The sequence below is a fragment of the Myiozetetes cayanensis genome, unplaced genomic scaffold (genome assembly GCF_022539395.1).
Source record: "Myiozetetes cayanensis isolate MyiCay16 unplaced genomic scaffold, myiCay2020 scf4, whole genome shotgun sequence".
In the NCBI taxonomy this organism is placed as follows: domain Eukaryota; kingdom Metazoa; phylum Chordata; class Aves; order Passeriformes; family Tyrannidae; genus Myiozetetes; species Myiozetetes cayanensis.
This window is the reverse complement of record NW_026087631.1, coordinates 63,438,819-63,461,094: the sequence shown is the minus strand read 5'-3', so window position 1 is coordinate 63,461,094 and position 22,276 is coordinate 63,438,819. Positions and strand designations below refer to the sequence as shown.

Here is a 22,276-nt window from a genome sequence, read left to right as displayed (position 1 = left end):
ACCGGTGTGCATCCATGCAACTTTATCCCACTGACCTGTAGCCTGGAAGTACACATGAGCAGCTCCTGGGAAATGGGAGGGCAGAGGAGCACTGCATGCTTGCCCTGGGTTCTCCAAGTGGACTGGTCCTCAGCAAAGTCTTTTGGATGAAAGGAGACGTCTCACTAGTGCCCCATGCTAATTACTAGCTGAAACAAAAACAGGAGCAAGCCCACAGAGCTTGTGGGCACAAGCACTGTATCCTGTAACCCCATCAGACCACTGATAAACTTCATCCTAAACCCAGCCATTCCAGCTGGAAACCTTCCTGTTCTGATGGTTGATTTTTCTCCCCCTCTTATTTTCAACCTAAATATGTTCACAGTGCATTTATTCTCTTGTTGTCGTGCCAGCATTATCCTTTTGCTTCAGCACTTTTGTTTGTCTCCTGTGATATATTTAGACAGCAATCCTATCCGCTCTCTGCCTACATTTGGCGAGGCTAAACAAGCCAGGTTCTTAAGTTTCTTCTTGTTTGATAGGTTTTCTGTTTCTCTCTGGGCCTTTCTGCACCTGTTAATTTGAGTTTATCATTTTTAAATGCGGGTGACAAGATTTTTGTGTGTGTGTGTGTGAGATGTTTCTGTTATCGTGCCAGTACAATAGCTCTGGTGTTTCACTGACTTGTCTAGTCTGCATTTGCTTTTCTTATGGCATCATCATCTCAGTGATCCCCAACACAGCTTCAGTGGCTATTTTTCCTAATTTTATTGTGAGTATGCACGATTGTTAGCTAAATTGGGTTAGCTATGTAAATACCTCTCTGCTGTCACTGTCTCATGCCTGACAACATGCGGTGGAGCTGAAGTCATCACAGCCTAAGTCTGCGCATGTTGATGCTTTAAACTGATGCCTTGTCCTCAGGGGCAAGCTTTTTCCATGAGGGCTGGCAAGGGCTTTTTGCTGCATCTGCTTATGTGTTGGCTGATGTAAATATGCTGGAGTGAGGGAGCTGTCATTTGTCCTGGTAATAAGTGAGGGGGGGCGGGGGGAGCTGAGCTCCCAACCTCAGCTCCCGGACATCTTTGTCCCTGTCCCTGTGATAGGGGTCTGTGTTGCTGCAGGGCTTATGTGGAGGGCTCAGAAGAAGGGCACAGAGCCCTGCAGCCTGGGCTTGACCTGCGAAGTGCTTGTGGCCATTATCTACAGCTCAGCTACTCTTTGGGTTTTCCAGAGCTAGTCTTCTGCAGCCCTACATTCTGTAATTCACTTAGAAGGTAGAGAGTGTTTTTTCTCTTCCTAGCAATGTCAAGAAGCCATCTCTCCCTCTCTCCTGTCTCTCGCAGCTTGAAGGGAAGTGGTTTCCGTACCCCCTGTCTCTTTCTCCAGCCTGCCTCTCCAGCTGGGTGGAGTTGGCTGTACTGAGCTGTCAGCTCCTGCTTTTCCACACGGAGCTGAGCCCTCTGCCAGACTTTTCAGCTATAAATGGATCTGGCCTTTTCCAAACCACCCCCCACTCCCCGACAGCAAGAGATGCTGTGGGATGCCGGAGCTGGGCCAGGCTTCCTCTGAATTAGGAAAACATATGATCCAGCCACTGGCTTTTTGTAGATTCTCTGGAAGCATCGTGCCTGGCTTTGGGGGAGCTGTGTGTGCCCTGGTGAGGGATGTGCTGCTGAGCTGATTGTGGGCACTGATTGTATTCCCAGACCTGAGAGCAAAGCTGGGGCAGCCCTGTAGGTGCTATCCCCACGCATCACCCCACAAACACAGCGCTGTCTGATCTGAGTGCTGTGTCTCCAGGGAAGGCCAGTGTTTTTGTTACTGGCTGCATCCTGCTTCCACATCCGAATTAGGCACTTAAAAGAAGCCTGTCTTTTTTACATAGTGAACAACCCTGCTTGCCTCCCTTAATTTTGATATTTACGGCAGAGATCCTCAGATCTTTTAAGCTTTATTGCATTCTTCCTCCCCTGAGAGGCAGGGAGGATCGGTATCTTCTCGTTCACCAGGGAGCCAGGGCCTGAAGTATGCACACCAGGGTGACTCAGGGAGTCAGTAGCTGCCCTGGATTTTAAACTGAAGTCTTTTGTGTCATCAAGTGCTACCTCCACCAGCCTTGTGGGCATCCAGGCCATTCATTCCATGAAGAGTACAGGTCTGTATTTAGAAAACTAATTTGTACTCTCATGTTGAAAAATTGCAGTCTGAAAGTCTGCTAGTTTGTGTGCTTCATAGAAGCTGCTGGGCAAGGTTCCAGTCTGGTGACCTTTTGCTGGCAGCAGTGGGTTTGCATCCTTTGGACTTACACAGCAACACCTCGAGCAGCTGCTGCAGAGGCTTCCTTACCTCCTGGCAATCGTCCCTTAGAAACCTTCAGGCTGTGGATAAGGATTCATAGAATATTCAGAAGGTGCAAGCCTGGTTTATGGCTGCACAGTATTCTGCCTGCAGTTCTGCTTCTGGTTCAGTTTTTGCTGTGACAGCAGATGCTGTCTGACACATTTTCCTGTGCAGGATGCCTGGTATCCTCAGTTTTCTCTACTCAGTGGCTTGGCTGTGTTGCCTTTTGGGTGGGTCTGTAGAGCTATTGACTGGGCAGTGTCAATGGGTGATATCTTTTCTTTTTTTTTTAATGTGAGCTGGAAGATGTAATATCCCAGACCAGGATATTACATAAGGGTTATGGTTCACTAAAACCTCATATCTGTCTTCCTTTTGGGGTTGTGGGCAGTATTTTGCGTGAAACAGACTAGGGATAGATGAAGTGCTCCTTCACCCTTCCCCACTCCACCCCTGGGTTTTGAACTGTGAATATGTGAAATGAAGATACTCTGTATAGCTCTAGGTGCCTGATGCTCTTTCCTGTGGTAAGCTCCACTGAAGCTGGACCAGGCATGAGATCCTTCTGGTTTGTCAGCTCAGCTTGGAGTGCTTCAGGTTAAACTTGGTTGTGAGGAGGTTTTCTGCTTGTTGTGTCCCTCCCATATATTCAGGGGGGCTGGCTACCCCAGTTCTCTCTGGACTTACGTAATCTGCATTCCATAGAACACTTAATTCCCAGTTAAGTTCTTCACCAAGCCCTGGATACATAGCAGGGTTTTCTGAGGTTTATTGGCCCTAGGTCTCTGTCCCTCTGATTCTGGAACATAAAGCCTGGTTAAGGTTTTGGTACTGATACCTGCTGTTCATCTGAAGCCAACAGTTTCTCCCCCTCCTCATTCTTTTGTGTGCTTGCCTGGACTGGGAATCATGGTTTCCACAATTCACTTCTATTGTGCCTGGGGTGGGTCTTTGCTGAGCATATTTGTAGTCCTTCAGCATTGCCCTGGACTTCGCACTTCCAACTGAGTCCTCCATGGAGCTGTGGATGGGACTGTGTCTCAGTGACACAACACTCACAGCTCTTTTAGGGATTCTTGTCAGAATGATGGTGGCACTGAATCATATTTACAATTAAAGCTTTATTTTTTTAACAGGTTCCTGGTGACCAGGAACTTTAGCATGGTTTGGGTTGGAAAGGACCTGAAATATTATCTAGTTTCAACCCCTCCACCATGGGCAGGAATGCCACCCACTAGATCAGGTTGCTCAGGGCCCCATCCAGCCTATTCTTGAACACATCCAGGGGAGCATCCGGTATTTTCTGATGATTTTAAGTTAGTCAGGATAGTTGGTTTGAAAACTGCCTGAAAAATTACAGGTGTATCTTGCAGAACTTTATCAATATACAACAGAAAGTGGGATTTCGTGCTGATAAAATGCTGCATATAACAGTGATTTGTGAACAGTTTCTCACTGCCCTCCAACCCTGTGGAGTCACTGTGCATTGTTATCTGAGTGTATCAGCTCAAGGCTCAGCTGTAACCAAAAAAAGGTAGAACTCACACTGGAAACAAAAAATGCTGGTCTGTATTCTTGTATAATAGGTATTCAGTCATGTTGTGCCTGCATCTTGAGTTCCACATACCAGCCAGTCACTCTCTCTCAAAAAGAGTGACATAGACCTGGACACGATAGAGAAAAGTGGAATGGGGATGATTAAGCTTCTGTAGGAAGAGAGATTAAACAAGGGAAAGTAGATGACTTTTCTACTAGTGAGAAAGAGTAAAGGTCTATAATGCAGTGTTCTGCAGGGAGAAGTTTGAGTAAGGAATGACCTTAAAAACTTTGCTATTTCTCACAGCACAGAGGAAGCACATCCAGCAAAATTATTTATTACACTGGAGGTTAAGGAAGTCCTGTTTCAACACAGTTGATTTGTAGAACATGTTGCTACGAGATGGCATGAAGACTGAAAATACACACAGATTCCAAAAGGAACCAGACACCTCAATGGCAGAGATGTGTTTTAGTGTCTGTGAAACGTGATGGTCAGTGCGCGACCTCCAGCTCCAGAAGTTCCTGATTGTTGCAGGCTGGAAGAATGTGCTTTTAGGAGAAATCACTCCATACTCTGTCATTTGTATATATGCCAATGCGAAAATCTCAGGGACAGGGCACTAGATCAGAAGAAATCTTGGTGTAACCCAGTAAGGTGGTTCTGGTTACCAGAACGTGCTGAAGCAGTGGGGCGAAAATGATTGGGTTTTGAGCACTTCTGGTCTGATGGCTCTCCTGTGGGAGTTACACACAGGTCACCACAGATTTTCTTACCACTTTTATTAGCAAATCTGGGAGGACTGTCAGGAAAAGTGGACTGGTGCTGGCATAGCCCACTGGCTCTCTCAGTGTGCCAGGCACTGCTGTGGTTGTTGCAGGCTGTGCCAGTCCAATGATTACTGCCCCGCCAGGCAGGTGAGATGCCTGGCATTAGCTGTCCAGTCCTATCTTTGTTTTCCCTTGTCTTCTAACTAGGATATGGTTTATGTCCTGATGGAACAACATCTAGACTCTTAGAGCCTCTTATTCACGTGACTGTGGGTGGTGGTGTTATCCATCGAAACGTCTCGTCCTATGGAAAGGGGAAAGAGCAGGCTATTATTGCAAATTCTATTGTGAATTCCTTTATCCGTTCCAAGTCCTATGTTGCAATTTCCTTCACAGTCTAAATAGCAAAATGTCTCCAGTCTCCCGGCACTGAGACCTGTGAAAGTCTGGAACTGCGCAGCTTTGAAAAGTCTTGTTTGCTCATAATGGAATGCCGTAGATACTCATTTTAGGAGCAGTAGTAGAAGCCACTGTTATTTGCTGCTCATCCTGTTGAAAACTCACCAAATCAATGGTTCTGGGTTCTTTTGAGTTTTCTTTTGGGGAAACTGGCCGAGGCTTTAGCGAAAGAAAAAGAAGTAATGGACATAAGATTTTTGTCTGCCCTTCAGCTTGCCTCAGGGGGATTCTTCACTGCTTAAGCCTGAATGTGGTATCACGGTGAAATTTTGGGAACACTGGACTTAGAATAATAATTTTACTTCTGCCTTGTTCCTTGAACCCAAAACTACACACTGAGAAGCAAGAGAATGTTTGTGCCTCTTTCAATGGGATGGATGAAGGGTTTAAAGCCCTGTTACCCGCTCCCCACAGAGAAGAAAAACGTCTCTTGGCAGCCTCAAGCTGTTTTTAAATGAGACAAATGCCCATGGTGCCTGTCTGCCAGAGCCCCCAGCCCCTACACCGCGTCCCTTTATAGCCCACTTCTCCACGCAGCTATATCTGGCTACAATTCCTTGCTCTGGGAACGTGACCTCATCGTTGTTTTGGTATTTCCAGTGATTCAGCCGGGTTCGGGGCAGGGAGGAGTCATTCCTGGTGCAGGCTGACGGGTGTTTGTGCGTTTCTGGAATTCCAGAGCAGTGCAGCCTCAGCCCTTCCGCTGCTTTGACAGCTCGGCTGAGGCCGGGCTGGTGCACCGCATTCCTGCCTGGCAGATGGCCCGGGCGCAGCTGGTGGAGGGACTACCTGCTTTTGGGGGTAGTGGGGATCCCTCTCTTTGCAGGGTATCTGCCGTGGTGAGGGTGAAGAGGGCTGCGAGCAGTAGTTTGTGTGTCGAGGAAAACCACAAGGAGACTCTGCTTTATGGGTGGTAACAGAGTCCCGCAGAATGCTCGTTCCTGTTTACGGGCTGCCAGCACCCCATGACGAAGTTAACTTTGCAACATCTCCAGCAGCTTGGTAAGTGTTTGTTTCGTGGGGGTGGGGGGGGAACTGAGGCAGTGAGCAGGGAAGTGGCCTGCTTGAGGTTTACACATCTGAGCCGGAGGTTCCCCCAGTCCTAACAGAACAGACCACACTTGCTTCAGAACCGCATGAACTCCCTGTTCTGTGTCAGTGGTTTCACCCAGAGGTCACTCGTGTGAGCTATGTGCCTGTCTGACACAGGGGTTGGAGGCAGTGCCTGCTGCGCTATGAAATGTTCTGAAACAGCTCCTCAGCCTCTGCCTGAGGTTTGTTTGGTGGGCAGTGGTTAAAAGCTACAAAACGCTATCTGATGCTGGTTCCAGTTGTAGTTCACCGGAGGCAAAGCCCTCAAACCCTTTGACACTTTGCTGCTTTGCGGACCTAGTTCCTATCCCCCATCTTTCAAATTTCATATAAATCCAACTGCAATATGTAGCTTGTAAATTACCCTGAACGGGCAGGGAAAAGGAATCCTGGCAGTGGGTGCCAAAGACATTGAAATGGGGAAAGAGCGTAGGTCTCAAACACGTGGGGCCCATGAATACGGGGAGAGGACCTGGACAGCGGGGATGGGCTCCTGCACCATGAGCTGGTCTGACAGACGGATGGAGCAGTGCTCCAATCAGCCTTCCTCCCTGGTGTGGTGGGCTGCTGTGGCATTCTGCACCAGAGAAAGTGGGAGGCTGGGGCTGTCCCAGTTGGGGCTCAGGGTGGAAAATTGGATAGGTTTGCATTTCTGCTACGCAGAATGCTGCGTATGGAGCTGTGGGAGCCGCTGAAGAGTGTGGAACTGGGGCGGGGGGGCTCCCCTTGCTCCTGGTCACTTCTGCCCAGGCTTCCCCTGGCAGGCAGGCGCCCTCCCAGCCCGCTGTCCGAGCGGGCAGGCGGTGGAGCCATCCCGCACAGCCCCGCCACGCTCTCCCCGCTCTCCGTGCCTGCTGTAAATGGCTCTCTGTAACACGAGCTGCATTTCTGCCATAGCGCTCTCCGGAGCGCATCTGTATTTACACTGGGGCTTTCATTAGCGATCCGGCCCTTGCGCTGCCAGCAGCCCGCAGCTCCTCTGCCCTGCTGTGGGTGAGTCCCTGGCACCGCCGTGCCCGAGGAGGGGCGGGTGGCTGGCAGCAGGAGGAATTCCTCAGCCGGCCCCTGTCTGTAAGAAGTGCCTTGTCACGTTGCCTGTTGCCCGCCATCCTGCATCAGCAGGGGAGCTGCCGGCAGACACTCCCTGCAGCACGGCTCGCTGATCCCTGAGCCGGCACGGGGGCAGGCTGGTTTTGCCCTGGATTATCGCTGGCTCTGCATGCTGTATTCTTCCTGCTGCTCTCATGCCATTGCTGCTGCGCTCGGCTTCCAGCTGCGGTGAGCTGAGCCCGCGTTTTGGGGAGATAGTATCTAGCAAGGTAGGAGCCGATCACTTGTGTTTGTTGGGCTAGAAGTGGTGTGGCCAGTCCCGCCCCTGCCTGGAGAGCGTGTTAATTAGTGGGTTTATATTGCATTGTTCTGTAGCTCTGATGAGCAGTCGGTATGCTGCTCAGACTGTAGCCTCTCTTACAGGGATAGAAAATGCATATATACATTTTATTTTTACCTACACACTGGAAAAATGAAACTTTGGGTCCTTTTCTGCTCCAGAATTGAGTCCTCTCTTCTGTAACTTCTCTGTTCTTATGCAACATCCTGTGCATGTTCTCCAGGTCATGTCACCTGCTTCTTCAGGAGATGTGAAAGTAGAGAGCAGTCTGATGTGTCTTGGGAGACAGTGGGAGGGAGGAGAAACTCAAGGAAGACAAAAATCAAGGAAGTTCAATAGGCTCAGAAATGGCTTTAGAGAAGGTATTTTTAACCCAGAAAATTAGACAGGGGAAGAGACTTCCTTTCCCTGGATAGTCTCAAAAGGGTGATTTGTTTTTGTTTTGTTTTGTTTTTTCCTTTAATCCCTTAGGGCACAGTGTTTTGGTATGGAAAGGCCTGAGGCTGCTGCTGTCCCTAGGGATGAAGGACTGTCAGTCCTGTTGGTCTGGTGCCCTCTTTCCAGTGAGCCTTGCTGGCATTTAAAGCTTCACCTGCCCCCACCACTGCACACCTTTGCCTGTGCTGTATAGGGAAAAAAAAGGTGAGGACCAAGAAACCCTACCCCTTCTGAATTTCCCTGCAGAAGCCAAGGAGAGATAAAATAGGAGGGCATTAGCATTTTCTGTGTTTAGGCACAACTGTTCCCTTTTTAATCCACAGCAGCTGGGATGTGCTTACAGCCATCCATCTTCCCCAGGCATGCTGTACCTGGGCTTCCCTTCCATGTGGATGAGTCTGTCTCCTCAGCAGGACAGACAAGGGTATCAGGCCTCTTGCAGGTGATAGCTCCCTTCTGAGGACCAGCCCAAACAACCAGCTTGTCTTAGGGCCCCCCTAGATCCCTGTGAGGAGGATAAGGGGGTGCTCTAGCTTTCCCTCCTGAGCATATCCTGCTGTTCTGCCAGTGGGAGTATAAATAGTGCCCACAGTGTACTATTTTGGTGACGAGCTCTTCCCAGGATTCATCCAAAGAGTTATGTGAGCAAGTGTTAAAAATAACACCAAGCCCTGCCCAAGTGCTGGCATCATTTCAGCCAAAGTGTTGGGAATCTTCCATGAAGAGCAGCCTTGGACCCTTATGGGGGCGGGGGGGGGCGGGCAGCAGAGAGGGTCCAGGAGGGCTTGCTGTGTTTTCCTCTTCTTACTGTCCTGCTGACCACAGGGGACTGTGACTCTCAGGTTCCACAGATGTGCTGGTATCAAGAAGCTGTGAGACTTTCGCTTCTAATTAGGTTATTTGCCACTGGGCTTTCCCTGTGTGTGTTCTGAGTATTATCGCTTGATCTAATGAGAGGTACAGGAAATTCCCAGAGGGGTTAAAGCTGAGCTTTAATCTAACCTGCTGCCAGGTCCCTGCTGGTGGCCAGAGCTAGCTGCTTCACTAGAAAGTCTTGGGCTGTGGCAATGGCGTTCTGGTCCTGGGTTAGGTTTATCCTGAGGACTGGTACCTGGAGATCAGTTTAAGTGTAGAAGGCATATTGAATCTGTGAGTTGCATTACAGCTGTAGATCTAGATTCTTGTTACCCATATAAACAAAAAAAATTACTCCAAAATTCTGCCCTTTTCATGGTGTGGTCGTTGTCTGGAACTGAAAGTTGGATCACACAGCAGAGACATCTGGGGAGGAGCCATTCTCCTTGAGCTGTGCAGCCAGTGCAGGATGCACCATCCCACTGAGAGGCTGGTACTGTGGTCTCTTTCTCTCAGGCTGGGTTTTGCCTGTTGTTGGTCAGGTCCTACGCTAGGTAGGTGATTCAGCTTCTCTTGTGCTGCTGCAGTATCAGCCTATGCTGTGTGCTGGAAAACAGGAGACCTCACTGGAAAGCAGCAGACATCACTTGAGTCCTTGTCCTCAGTGTCTGGAGCCCAGAGCTCATAAAGTGCTTCAAAAAATGCTTATTGAGGGGCTCATGCTCAAAGAAACCCCATCTAAAGAAAGAGATACTTCCTTTGCAGCTGGATGGTGTGGCTCCACTCTTGCCTGGGATATAGAAGTGGGAGTGGAGCACCAATTGATGTTACACAGCAGAGACAAGAGGTCACCTGGTTGTAAACTTAGGGGCAATGCTGGGGCTTCCCTATTTTCTCTGAGTTGAAAGCAGCAATATCGTGGACAGAGCAGACCACACTTCCCGTTCAGATGCTGGAGTTCAGGACTACAGCATTAATCCCCCTCTACATCTCCTTGGCTTCTGTTGTTGCATCCCCAGATGCATCAGTTCTAGTTTCTGGCTTTGTAGAGAAAGGTCCAGATGCTTATAGCTGGACTCAGTGATCTTAGAAGAGATCTTTTCCAGTCTAAATGATTCTGTTATTCTGCAATCCTTGAGTACTTTCAGAAGGGCTGGATTTATTTTAAGCTGATAACAGAAGGTTGCTGTGAAAACAGCAGGCATGCAAAAATTGCTGAAAAGGTCACAAGTGCATGCTTCACCTCCTCTGATTTGGGATTACTAATTCTGGCAGATGTTCCCAGGGATGGAGAGCAGGTCCTGTTAGAGCATCATGACCGAGCATTTTCTCTGGCTGTTGCACTGAGATGAGTGAGAGCAGAGCAGATGCTCAGCTTCTGGCTTGGACTGTTCTATCTCCAATGCTCCATCCTCCTCCCCATCTCACCGTTTAGCTGGTCTTCTCTCTTCCATGCTGTGTGAGAGGAACAGGCCGGGTGTGTGCACAGGATGGAGTGCCTTCTTAAGCAAGAATTGAAAGCACAGGCTTCGGAATTGTCCAGACGTGGAAGTACGTCATGGAGATGAAAAGCATGTTTCTGTTTTTCCAGGAACGTGCTCTGAGCAACCAGTCCTTCATCAGGGGCTTCCTGCTCCTCAGTTCTTGTGTTCCTTCCTGCTCCTCTCCCATGTCCAGCCAGCAGAGGAGCCCTCTGAGTCACTGTTGTGGCTGCTTGTTAATAGGCCTGAGCCAAGGCCCTGTCTACCATTATGTATTATAGAGCTCCTGAGGGCTCTTTCAGGGCTCTTTCCACCCTGGCATGCTCTTATTCCTCTGGCTGGAATGTTTCTGGAGTGTGTGTGTGGACACGCCTTGTTTGTTGTCCTTGTGCACCTCTTTGCTGGATGTTTCTTGATAGTCTTCTAATAGTTCTTTTATCTAGAATAGTCTTCAAGGCTATTCTCCAATAGTCTGTGTGGTGCCAGAGCTACACACCACAGATTCCATGAGTTCCTGAAGTGCCTAGATGTCTCCATGAGGAATCCTGTAGAGCAGTGTGCCCTTTCATCTTCCTCACACAAGACTGAGCCCTATTTCAGTCTGTCCGACACGATCCAAGCTTGGCAGGTCTGTCAGCCATCTCCTGTGACCTGCCTTGCCTTCGTGTCCTGCCTCAATCACTGCTGCCTGGGCTTTGCTTCTCTGCCAGCTTTTATTTTCTATTTTAAAGAACAGGGCAGGATTTCCTCCCACACACGGATCCCCTTTATCCCTGTAGCATTTCCTTCACTGTGGTTGTTTCTCCAGCCTGAGCAAAATTGTTGCCCAAAGCTGACAGGCAGGTATTCCCCATCTCTGGCTCTCTGTGCCTGCCTGCCTGTCCGTGGGATGGCTGCCTGTTGGCTGAACGTGACTTTTGGAGGACGTAGACTTTGCACAACTGGGCACACAGCAAGTGGGAGCTGCGGGTTAAGTCTTTTTGTGCCGATTAAACATACACCGATAAGCACATACGGCCGCAAGGTTGCTTAATCATGGGCTGACCTGACATGGAGACCTTGAGTACAGCTGACTGATGATCCATGACAGCTTGCTCTCTTAGATGGGAAGAGGTTAATAGTAACAAGAGAGAAATTTGGAAGGGCTCCCAACTGTGACCAAGGATCATCTCCACCAATACCAAATTAATGAGAAAAAGGTCTTTCCAATACAGTGAGTGAAAGGAGGATGAATCTACTGGCTGAAAGCTCATGCTAAGCATGTTCTGTTTAGGGAAAAAGTACATCTGGAGTATGTTTTTAACAGCCAGGTGGATTAGTTACTAGATCAGCTGGCACATGATGCTGTTCCACTCTCAGCTGCACCTGGATGTTTGCTGTGTCTTTCCAGGAGCATGTTTGTGTTTCTCCAGGTATTCTGCCTCGTGGAATAAATAGCTCTCAGCTTTTAATCCTTCATTAGAGGCTCCCTGCTTCTCTGAGTCAAACAGAAATCACATGACAGTAGGACCTCCAAAAGACATATAATAATAATGTCTCCCTGACCCAGGCATGGTGGCCTTGGGCTGTGCTGTTCCTTGGATTTCTTAATTTAATCTCTAGAAGCTCCCAGCAAAAGGGACATTATCTGCTGCATTCCGCTTCTTAGAAATCCAGTCCCTTCCACCTCTTAGTATCTCCTGATGCAGTGGGTTGACCAAGACTGTAAGATGGGTATTTGTTTGGCAGTAAAGCTGGAAAAATATATTGTTTCCAATGTCTGACTGTAAAGGCCCGTGAAAATTAACAGGAGTACATGCCTCTAAATAAGTAAAGCAAAGAGCTTCCTGAGACATACAAGAGCATGGAAAATTTTAAGGAAACCTGTCTTGCCTCCTGACTGTTATTTTTTTTTTTTTGATAGAGTAGTGGATGGGTAGTTTTATACTTGATGTCTAACTTAGGCTTCCCTGTCTGCCCCTTAAGGACTCTCTTCTTGTTGTTGAGGAGATGGAGAACAGCTTGTTCACTGGCTCTAGGCAGCAGCCCTTTTATACGTTTTGGGACTGCATTCACGTACCCCCTAGTTTTCCACAGAGAACTAGCCCATTTGCTTTGCAGTCTTCTCCTTTCTGTCCTTTCTCTTTCCTTGTTGAGTTTGAGCTCTCGCCAGTGTGTCCATTTGCAATATATGTCCATGAGGCATGAGCCAGTGTTGGGCAGAGAGGAAGGATGACTCCAAGTCTTGCATATGACGTGCCTATTCACACAGTCCGACATATTATTTGTCTGCTTCAAAGCAAAATGCCACTATTGCTCAAGCTCAGCCTGTGATCTGCAGTAACCACAGATCCCTTCTGAATGAGCAGGTCATGCACGGTGATTATGGGTGGGGATGTGCAGTCTGTGCTGTGTGAGGTGTCATGGTAATGGCTATAATTTGTGCCAATTTGCTGTTTGTGTGTACACCTTATCCCTTCAGCTAACAGTATTGGTACTGTAGACAGCACAGGTGAAGAGCAAAAGACAACTACTCCATCTGAGAGCCAGCAGGTTAATATATAAGTGGTGGACAGAGTACCAACAAGTTTTCAGTGGTCCTGTTCCCTTTCCCCTTTGCAGCCTTTCTGGTGCCTACAGGGATGTGGGTGCTCAGGAGCCCAGGCAGTCTCTTGTTTAGCACTGGAGTCCTATGCCTGCCAGTATTCTGCTTTTGCATTGCTGGAGGTAGGTGGGTTTTGAGTGCAGTTCAGCAGTCTCTTTTAATCACAGAGTGCCTTGCAGAAGCACAGCCAAGATGCCACTGTATTTGCCACTAAAACATAGCCAGCTGGGGCAGGTTACACTGCAGAGCAGCACTGTGTGTCCAGTTGGGGTGGTAAGTGGAGAAACTTAGGGCAAAAATCAGTATAAACAACCTTTATTAATATCATGTGTCTCTAATAAATCGGAAAGTGGTTATTTGCTCCCTGGGCTTCCTTGCAAAGCGGAGTGGGAATGTTTCCGAGCAGGGAGGTCTGCTGGGAACTTGCTTTGTGGCAAACTGACAGATCTCCCTGCTTGACTTTTGCTGTTGCTCGGAACAGGGGATGGCAGGGAAGCTCTTTGGCATGTGCAGAGTGAGGTGAGTGTGGGTTTTCTGCATGAATCATACAGTCATTGAATGGTTGGGGTTGGAAGGGACCTTATAAATGTCATCTGGTTCCAGCCCCCCTGCCATGGGCAGGGAAACACAGAGCAGTTTTCATACTTGCTGTTGCCTTGGAAAACAAACTGTTTATGACTCAGTCCTGAAACAAGAAGGCAGGAATCTTTTTCCATTCTTGGATGTGGCCTCTCATGCGTCCAGCAGCGATGTTTTTTTTCTCCTCTGCTTGCCATTTTCCTTGCTACATCCCTTCCATTGCAGTCCCTGTGAGCTGAGCCTTGTGTGCCGTGCAGTCACCCTGACTTTGAGTCACCCTGGCTATGCCCCTGGAATGGGAAGGGAATGTCACTTTGGTGCACATCTTGGGAACTGTAAGCAGTCACTTCCCTCAAGCAGTGTACACAGTGAACCATTTCAGGGCTGCGGATTCAGCTCAGCCCTGCAGCTTTTCGGCTCTTAGTTGGAAGTACATAATTCTTATTTGAGGTCAGAATACAAACCGGTGAATGCAGCAGCTCCAATATGGTATGAAATGTGGCAACTTAAGGCTTTCCTCATGGCAGTGGGGACCTATAAATTATGGTGAAACCACTCATTTAGGTAAATTGTGCTGCAGGGGCCGCATTTGTCCCATTTTGAAAACTAATACAAGTGAAGTCAGTAACACCTTAATATCCACTGTTACCGTGGCTGCTTAAAAGACATATATATTTTACTTTTTAACAATACCCTCCCTGCTTCTTTTGCTAAGGCTTTGTCTGGTGAGAGTTTATATTCTCACTCAGTGTAGCATCAATATCTGAGTGCTTGAAGAAACTGGGTTACTCTTAGAGCTACTTAAAACACTCTGAAACCTCAGGCTGGGTCAATTATGTCTAGGCGTTGCCTTAATTCAAGATTTTCTGTACCGCTTTAAGAGCTTGGCTTACCAGATTGAAGCTGAGCCTTCAGACATGATTCAGGAGCTGCTCTGCTGTTCATGTCCTCGTTTTCCTCTGCCTAGAAACATTCAGCTATTTCTTTGTGCTCTTGCTTGGGCAGTACTAAATATCAGGAGTAAAAGATGTGCACTGAGAGTTGGGTTGTGGGATCATTTCTCCCTTTCCCACAGAATTTCGAGTGATTTACATCTCTGTGTTGCCCCAGTCTCCTGTATCTAAAATGTTGATAGCAGCGCTTTTCCGTGAAATAGACTATAAACATACTGGAATCTGGGGCTGGAAGAGACTGGAGACAGACAACTGGTTCTGGACAGGATTTGGTTTTCCCATAGATATCTCAGTAGTGTAGAGGTGGTGGAACTCAGCCCAGCCCTGTGGGGATCTGTGCCAGCACTAGCCCTGTCGAGTAGTTATGACTTTTTGTGGAGCTTGTGAGGGCCTCTGTTCCTGGTCAGTGAAGCATCAGTTGCCAGCAATGAGAAGGATTTCATCTCAGTACTGGAAGTTGAAAATCCAGGTAGTGACTGTGATGACCTTGCCCAGTGTGATTTTTCTAGAAATGGTTGCAGGTGTAGAGCAAGGAGGGGGAGCAAGACAAGCACGCATCATATTATCCTAATTCTTTTTTTTTCAGGGGATTTGCTAATATTTTATCTGTTTGGTAACCTGAAATGAATCTCTCAAGTGCTTCTCCTACCTACCCTTGGATCTATGTGTATTTCTTCCATACATAGTACCCTTTGAGAACTAAGAAGCAGTAAGCAGAGTGGAGGAAGATAACAGGAAAGTTGAAAGAGGAACTACTGGTCTGAAGGGAAGTTGTTAGTGGAGATTAGCCTTCAAATGGAAGTTATTCAATACATCGAATTATGCTCTGAGCATTGTAAAGTCAGACTTCACTAGTGATGTTTCCTAAAGACACAAAGCTGGGAAGCGTCATCAGAGGCAGTTCAGTGTTATTCAGCGGGAGAGGCTTGGGTGTCCTTAAGGACCAAAACAAATGGGAGCTGGATGGTTACGAGTTGCATGGCTGTGTGCATGAGAAATGCGCAGAAAGTTCAGCCCGGTCTGGGAGCTCACTGGGGAAAGTGGGAACGATGAGGGAAGAGACTCAAGGGCTTAAAGTGATGTGCAGGATAACTGCAAGTGACTAGCGTGGTGCAGCCATGGAAAAGATAAGTGTCAGCCAGTGTGACACGTTGGACAAAACACTGGTAGTGGAGATGGGGAAGTTTTAGCATATTAAGGCATGGGAGACCTTGCCTGGAAGACTGTGCAGATTTCCAGTCACTTGCTGAAGGCTGTGTGCAAACTCTGGTCCAGAGAAGGAATGTGGGTATGATCAAAGAAGTGGAGAGCCTACCTAATGTGAAATGATTAGAGAACTCAGATGATGTAACTTTAAATATGGACTGGATAAATGCTGACGTTAAAGCTTATTTTTGGAACACGAGTGGATAGGGGTGAGCTGTGCATGGATAAAGATAAGCTGGAAACTCAGAGAATGTTCTTAAACATCAGAGGCATGAATTTGGGGAATTAATTCTGTTAGAAGACAGCAAGAAACAAGAAATACCTAAGTTTTTTTTAAAAAAACAGCAACAACTTCCTCTTTGGAAGCCATTTTCTCATTTGAAGGTGTGACTTCTGCCCTGGGTTGCTAACCTTGAAGAAATCAGTGCCGCTGTTCTGGGCAGCGGGCAGGAATCACTGGGACACAGGGTCGTGATGAGGGGCTGGTGAATCCTAATTCTGTGAATGTGTTTGTGACCAGCATAACCCCAGAGACTCCTGTGCCTCTGTCCTGGGATCCCCTTGGAAGGCAGGCTCAGTGGGGCTCAGTTAGTGATCCCCCTGGGGAAATGGGAGGGCTGAGGGCCGGCATTTCCACTGTGCTAATGTGCTTTTATCAATCTGCTTAGATTTTTGACCCCTTGTCCAAAGGCCCCTATATTTGTTCCCACTGAATAGAAAAAACGTCAAGCACATGCCGATAACAATCAGCCTGTATTGATCTCTCTGTGTTGGAGAGATATTGTTTGACCTTGAAGCACGGAGTTTGCAGGAACGGGGAGTTGTTTTCATTTTCCTTCATGAGGAATTTATTATAAAGTTTCATCATCTCCTGCTTTCCTGTTGGCTTCCGTACTCTGGTCCCCCGTGCTCTTAGTTCAACTCTGACCAACATCTGTCTCTCTGACATTTCCAAAACAGCCTCAGTAGTGAGGGATGGGGTTTGCCACATCTTGGGAATTTAGATTTCTGCCATGAGCAATGAGTGAGCAAGGTGGGAAGGCACTGAGCTGCTTTCACCTTGCTCGTGAGTAGTCCTGCATATGGGAAAGAGTGAAGATGTCCCCATGGCCATGCTGAAAGCGGGGTCATGATAGGCCAGAATCTATACCCTAGGCATATTCCTGTTATTGCACCTGCAGGTGGCAATGCAGAGGTTACCTGCTGTGGAGGAGAGCTTGCTGTAACTTGTACCACTTTCTGTTTGCTGGAGAGGAGTGGATGCACTGAAGGTAATGAGGGCTTGGTCAAAATACCCATCCTGTCAGAGGAGGTGTCAGGCAGCTCCCTTTGCTGGGCTATAGTGCTGAGCTGGAGGCAGCAGCTGTGAGGGTGCCCCACACCTCATGGTGAGGGGTGATTAAAGACCTGACACCAAACAGGGTGTCACCTGAGCTACAGCCCAAGCAGCCGGCTGGAATCTGGGACTGAGCTGTTGCAAGTTCAGGTATTGCTGGAGCAGCTTTGCAGCAAATAGGTGGGAGGCTGGGGCAGCTGGTGGATGATCTAGTTGCACAATTGCAGCAAAAGTGGAAAGGGTTCTACCATCTTGAATGTGGGCATGTGCTGACCTTAGCAGCCAATTCCTGCATGGTATATAAAGGAAGAAGCCTGAGACCAAGACACAAATGTGTTGGGCTTTTTTTCCACATAGTTGGTCTTTTTGTGTCCTAGTTGTTGTCAGCAGGTGCTCCAGGTACACACAGAGCTCATGTCCAGTGTAAGTGCAGCACCTGGGGCTCCTGCAAAGGGGTGAGTTTTGCTGCAGCCCAGGACGGGGTAGGATATTCTGCCTTACTGGAACGCACAGTTGGACAATTGTGTTGTGCATTCAGTTCTAACAACCCTGGAGCAAGGGGTTAGGAGGTGAGATGGCAAAAATTCTGCCTGATATCTGGGATGCTTGTGGATAATGAGATTGCTTGATAAGGAATTTTTTCTCTCCAAGCTATACCCCAGAGTGCTGGTGTCTGTGGGAAGCACTATCCCTGCCTGCCCAGTTTCAGCCGGATGAGGACCCTCATTACTGTTGCAGCAGAGATGTCCTGACACCTCCATCTACCTCCCCTTCCTTGTTCAAGGAATACTGTGCTGGCACAGTCACCAGGCTGCATTATCCCTGCTCCCTCCTTGCGTGAGACTGTGGAGTCAGCCACGCTCCCCTTCTCGCACTGACTCATCTCCGTGATCAAAGAGAAGTCATCTCCTGGAAGACAGTCCCAAAGAAAGAGCTTTGTTCTTCCTCATTAGTTTCTGAGATCTCCTGCTACCTGCAAAGCTTTAGGACAGTCCATCAGTTCTTACTGCTGTTGCTGAGGGAGGCAGATTGTGGAGGGAGATGCGTCAAAGGGATGTGTGCTGCAGAGGGGTGAGGCCATGTGAGTTTGGGACTTGGGAAACACACTTAACATGTTTTGGGGAGGAGGATACAGATGTTCCTGTTGGGAACAGATACCTGAATAGGAGTGTTTGTCAGAGAGCCTCTTGTCTGCTGCATTGCTCTCTCTGATTTTTGACAAAACATCCCCCTGACTCCCATGTGCTCTGGTGTGTATGTGTCTGCTACACAAGGCAGGCATTGCTGTCAGTGAACTGGTTAATGCCAGGGTCCTGTGGCAGGGACAGGGAGGCAGGCAAGCACTCAGCCTGCCAGCATTTATACCTCCTGGCGTCAGCATTGGCAATGCTTGTGGAGGACTGGGGAGGGCACTGAAATAGTTTCCATTCTCCTCTCTGCTGTGGGAACGAGTCTCCTGGGTAACAAATGCTCCTTGTTCTGCACAGAGCTCCACAGCTGAAACTCTCTGTCTCCTTCCTCGCTGCTGCTCCCCGACTGTCCCAGCTGAAGGGGCCGGAGATGTCTGCTTGAGCCTGCCTTAATTAGCGCTGACAGTACAATGGGGCTGGCCATACGGGGGTCCTGGAGCCGCACGCTAATGGGGGCACAGTAAATAGTCTCATTTACTGCAGCTCCGTTGGAGCAGAGCCTGCCAGGACTAGCTTTCTGCTGGCTGTAATGGCCAGGCTTAGAGGTATGTCCCTCCCTCCTGCATCCTCCCCGGGGCTTGTCCCTGCTGCTTGAACAGGACCAGGTGGTGGTGTGGGTGCCCAGCATTCCAGGAGAGGCAGGCAGTGTTCTGGGGAGCTTGGAGTACCCCCAATGGGGCAGATACATCGGCCTCTTGGGAAGGACCTGTGAAGCCTGAGCTCCGAAACTGGTTGAGGGATCGTTGCCCATGTTTTGGAGGTGAGTAGCAGAGCTGCATCTGCGATTCTGGCTCCAGTGCATTGCAAACAGGTTGCACAGCCCACAGCCAGCCCAAGGCTCTTTCTGTTTTCTTGGTGGAGGGGTCTCTCTCCCCCTGGAGGGGAAGCCCTAAACTCTTACCTCTGGAGCCCCTGGTGGGTTTTCAGTCAGAAATCTGATTTGAATGTTACCTGAAGAGAGATTTTAAAAGTTTCTAGTGTTCTGGCATCTGAGACAATTGGCAGCCACTTCCAGTAATAACTCTTAACATTTTACTGGCATAGGTGTTTATGTTGACCTCTCCAGAGGCAGAAGCTTCTGAAAAGTGTTATGTTGTCTGGGCTGTTGTATTTGTGTTACTTGGTTCCTGTTTTGGGTGCATCAGGGCCTAAAGCAAAAAGTTCTCAGCCATGTGGCAGTTCTTAATTTCTCCTAACTTTGTATCCATGTGACATTTTTACCTCTTCTCTGACTTACCTGCTCACTTCCCACGCAGACTCAGTTTAGGAGATGGGGTTTGGTTTGGGCTCATAGGGATTGCTTTTTCCAATGTGGATTTTCCAATCTCTGAGCTCTGCTTGGCTCAGCGCAGGGCTGTAGGCACGGGGCTGGATGGGAAAGGGCAATAATGTGAGTGGTCCTTCCAAGATGGATGGTGCTTCAGTGCTAGGATGCCTCCCCTGGCACAGCCTGAAGTACAGCTCAGTTTCTGGGGTGAGTGGTCATGCCCTAACTGGAAACACCAAAAGTAGCCACGTATATCCTTTGCCAAAGCTACCTGTGCCCTGTCAGGACCTGCACTGCTCTGCCTATGGAGCAGGTTCCATTTCCCCTTTTCACCAGCTGCCTCTGGTGAAAAGGGTAATGGAAAAATCCTTTCAAGTAGCTCCAGGATAGCAAGAGAGCCCAGGCTTTGCAGGTGGTGATCCCCTGTTTCGGGGAGGGAGGTTTGTGGTGGATTGCTTTGCAGAGATGCTGGGATTTAGCCCAGGTCATGATTAGCACTTTAATTGCAGACTGTAGCTAATAGTTAGTGGGATCTTGATTTTAGATCCCCTGTGAGAGCAGGGACTGCAGACATCCTCCCCCTGTCAGGTGCTTTCGGCACTGGGGGAAGTGCTGGTTGTTGCATCTTGCTCCGGATGTGGCTGCATTTCAGGGATGCTGTGTAGGTACTGTTAATGAAGCTCTTTAGGATGAGGCACTACAGGAATTTAAAGAAGCTTCAAGAAGCTTCTTGCAGTCTTCCCATCCTCCTCCTCCTCCTGTGCATTACTTTGCGGACTGCCATTTTATTTCCAGGGGTTCTAGCTGCCATTTTCAATGGTAGGAACATAACACTCCAGTCCCTTTTGCTTTCCTGTACAAAGCCAGGGTAAGAGGTCAGACAGCTTGCAAGCACACGTTATACAAAATACCAGCTCATCACAGAATAAGATGCTGCAGCTCTGTTTTATGGCAGCTGCATATGCAGCTCTATTTTATGGTCTTTTTATTTCTCCTCATGCTGCCTTCCTGATTTCCCAGTAAGAATCAATCCTCCATCATCCAGCTCGACTCACCTCCCCTCCTCTCCTTTTCTGCTCCCTCCTATCGCCTGCCTTGTCTGAGGTTCCACAGGGACTGACTGCGAGCTGGAGCGGCGGTGCTGTGGGCATGCTTGTTCCTTCACACGCAGACACGTCACAGCAGCAGCAGCAGGAGCGTTGGAGATGTGATTGCGCAGACCCTCTGCATTGCCAGGGATGCAGCTGTGAAGGAAAAAAAAAAATTAAAAAAAAAAAAATTGACTCTGTGTTTCCCACAGCATCCTGGTGAGGAGAGCACGGAGCCTTCTGGAATCAGAGTGCTCGGCGGTGCCAGAGCAGAGTGTGTTCACTGACAGGAGCCGGGGAACGAAGGATCTGCAGAAAGGTGAGGTGGAGAAATGATCGGGGTGGGCGTTAGTTGTGCTGTTGGTTTTCAGGTCGGTCGTTCTCTTGCACTGTGGCTGGTTGGTTTTTGAAAGGGGATGCCAGCTACCTGATTAAGGATTTTAGGGCTGATTTGTCTCTTTGGAGGCTGCGTTGCTTTGGAGCTGCTGTGATTATAATGGGTGTGAGCGAGCGGGGAGGCTGGGGCTGCTGCGCAGAATGTGCGTTTGTCCATTGTGGCTGTGAAATAGCAGTTGTCATGTCCAGGGCTGGTCGTGCAGAGGCGAGCCGTGCTTCGCCCCGGCAGTGCCGCTGCACAGCTCTCCATTGTGCCTGCCATGACAGCCGAGCCCACACGGATTGTTGTGGTCCTGCCAGCTACCATGCTCTCCGTGCATCCCTGGTGGTGATGCTGCTGTGCATCTCAAAAGCTGTTTTGACAGACAGCGCTTCCATGAAAAGCCAGAGACAAAGGGCTCAGACGGAGGGGTTGCTGTCAGTGTGGTTTTTCAGGTTTTTCTTTTCCTTGTCTTTTTTCCTTCTTTTTTCCCCCTAAATACTGGTAAATGGTATGTTGAAAAGGCAGGAGGATAAAATATTATGACATGTAAAACCCTGCTCTTCTGCTAAGAGACATGGGAGCTGTGTGCTGGCTAGAGTCCTTTGTGTTGCCAGGGTGTGTCTGTGCTGGCTGTGTAAATGGATGCTTTCTCCCTGCCTCTTTTCACAGATCAGATGAGAAAGGTTATCTAGCAATGGAGGAATTACTGCTTTTAATTACTGAAATGAGGGGTTCAGGCTGGGTACCAGTTACTAAAGCTTAATTACATGGTCTTGTTATAGCCAAATCCCTCTTTTCCCTCCCCGCCTTCTTCTTCTTCCCTCCCCCACCCTCTGCACAAATCCTTCCATCAAATTGCCTCTGCATATGGGAGAATGGCTTGAACAAAGAGGAGGATGTATGTGGGATATGGATATAGATGCTGGAGAGGCAGTGTTCGGGATGACAGTGAGAACAATAAAGGGAAGGCATAAAAGAATGAGATTTCGGTGCGTGTGCTAAAGTGACGTGGCCGTAGAGGAATGTGCAAACAGGAATGTCATAACAACAGGGGATAATCAAACAGCAGATTCAGTCTTTCTGTGTTATGGGAGATGCTGAGCATGTAGGGTTGCAATTGCAGGTGTTTGGGGGGAATGTGGAGTGAATGGGAGCCACGTTAGCAGCGGCGGTGGAGGAACATGTCATACAAGGTGTGAATTGATGGGTGTCACAAAGGTGCATGGAGTACAAGGGAAACAGAAATCTGCTTTCTTACCTCCTAACACTTACAGCCTTTTATTTTATACCACCTGCTTGGCAGGTCTTACCTGTTCAGAAAACCTTTCTCCCATTTGCCAGTTACCCAAC

General features: G+C 48.5%; 1 protein-coding gene across 6 annotated transcripts in view; it reads left to right on the top strand.

Annotated features, from left to right (window-relative positions):
* RUSC2 (RUN and SH3 domain containing 2) overlaps nucleotides 1-22,276 on the top strand; it is a 59,556-nt gene that overhangs the window by 3,540 nt on the left and 33,740 nt on the right. For 3 of the 6 annotated variants that reach the window (XM_050329569.1, XM_050329572.1, XM_050329573.1), the window contains one exon: nucleotides 20,760-20,866. The gene's annotated coding sequence lies outside the window, so the exon portion shown is untranslated. Of the gene's footprint in view, nucleotides 1-7,353; nucleotides 7,500-18,694; nucleotides 18,953-20,615; nucleotides 20,867-22,276 lie in introns of those variants that run through there. The other 3 variants (XM_050329571.1, XM_050329570.1, XM_050329568.1) reach the window with 3 other exon arrangements.